Source organism: Echinops telfairi, unplaced genomic scaffold (genome assembly GCF_000313985.2).
Source record: "Echinops telfairi isolate 266 unplaced genomic scaffold, ASM31398v2 ScPeMD7_18;HRSCAF=68, whole genome shotgun sequence".
Lineage (NCBI taxonomy): Eukaryota > Metazoa > Chordata > Mammalia > Afrosoricida > Tenrecidae > Echinops > Echinops telfairi.
In genome coordinates this window covers 28,345,544-28,347,223 of record NW_022103915.1, presented here as the reverse complement: position 1 = coordinate 28,347,223, position 1,680 = coordinate 28,345,544, and positions in this window count along the sequence as shown.

The window sequence follows — 1,680 nt, the reverse complement described above, 5'->3', positions numbered from 1 at the left end:
TGGCGTGTGTGTGTGTGTGTGTGTGTGTGTGTGTGTGTGTGATTTTCTTCCATTGGTCCATTTGAGTTCCTTCATTTTCAGGATGGTTGAACGGCTATTTTGTAGAATTTGCTTCCTGGGAGGAAAACATTCAGTTCAGGCCCTGCCTTTTAGGAGCGTAGACTCCCCTGAGGGAGACAGATAGTTAGTGCGGGGGAAGTGAAATGACTTAGAATGGCTCTCCTAGCCCTGTCTTTGTAACTCCCACCCAATGACTGGGCGGGATCATGCGAATTGGGAGTGTGAAACACTCGTGGAGGGGGATGGTCCACTGACTGTGCCGTTCATTCGGTATCTCAGAGCTGAGAGCAGAATCCCACAACCAACAAGAAAGAAGAGCCAGTGGCAGAGCGCATGCCAGACCCCTGCCTGAAATGCCAGAGGCAGCAGAGACACCAGCGTCTAGACCCTGAGACAGAGCAGAGGGGCGGTGCTGAGTCTGTGGGGCTCAGACTGGTGAGTGGGCTCCCATAATTGTGAGTAATGTTTGTGAGCTCTGTGTGGTCATTGCAATAAATGATCAACCCCCCAGCACAGAAGTGCCGCACAAGAGTCGAGTGCCTTGGGAGGGATGGTGAGTGTCAGAAAGAAGAAGATGGAAGGTGGAGGCATGTGTGGCAGTTACAGCGTAATCTACTGTCAACTTGAGGAAGGGGTGGAGTCTTGCCTGTCAGTCAAGTCACAGCTGATGACCTCATTTGGAGGTACCACGGAGATAAATAGCTCACTGGAGGCCAGACACACCTCTCTGCTACACATTCCTGTTGACAAGCCACATGGAGCTCCGCTGAGGGAGCCAGAGCCCTGTAGCTGGAGGAGCCACGTGGAGACCCACGCCAGCACTGAGATGCTTCCACCGCCACTCGGTCCACAACACTTTCCACCCACTGGCCTGTGATCTTCCTGCATCCGGCGTCATTGCATGTGTTGCGTGGGTTTGAAGAGGAATTTATAGACTGGTATTGGACATATGGGCTTATATTGGACTTACGGACTTGATCTGGACTGGGCTGAGATGTTTTCTTAATATACAATTACTCTTTTGATAGAAAGGTCTTTCTTACACACACATGAGTGTCTCTGGATGTTTCTCCAGCTAACCTGGACTAACACAGCATACCTGGCCTCTGCCTCGTGACAATCAGCCTCAGACTAATGTGGTTCTGATGCTCCTTCCCCTGCTGGAGCCAGAAGAGGTGAGGCATGGCCTCTACCCTATTCCCTCAGCCCCCCAAGAAATGACATCAAAAACCTCTCTGTGCCGAGCTACATGCTCAATCTTGTGAACAGCTAATTTCCATGTGGACGCTGCTCCAGATCTTGGGCTTTGTAGCATCTTCCTAATACGGAAAGGCCGCATGCCACTAGAAAAAGCCCAGTTCCACCCCTTTTCTGCTTCGGTGGCACCGGGTTCCCTGCCTTTTGGCAATCTGATCCTGAAGAACTTAGCTGAATCCTGGGGGTGAGGTGGGGGCGAGGGGCAGGGTACTGTTTACAGAAGGAAGGGAAGTTTCTTTTCTTTTTTTAAATCATTTTATTGGGGCTCATACAATTCATCACAATACATAGATCAGTTGTGTAAAGCACACCTATACATTTGTTGCCCTCATCATTCCAAAATTCGCTTTCCTCTTGGGTTCC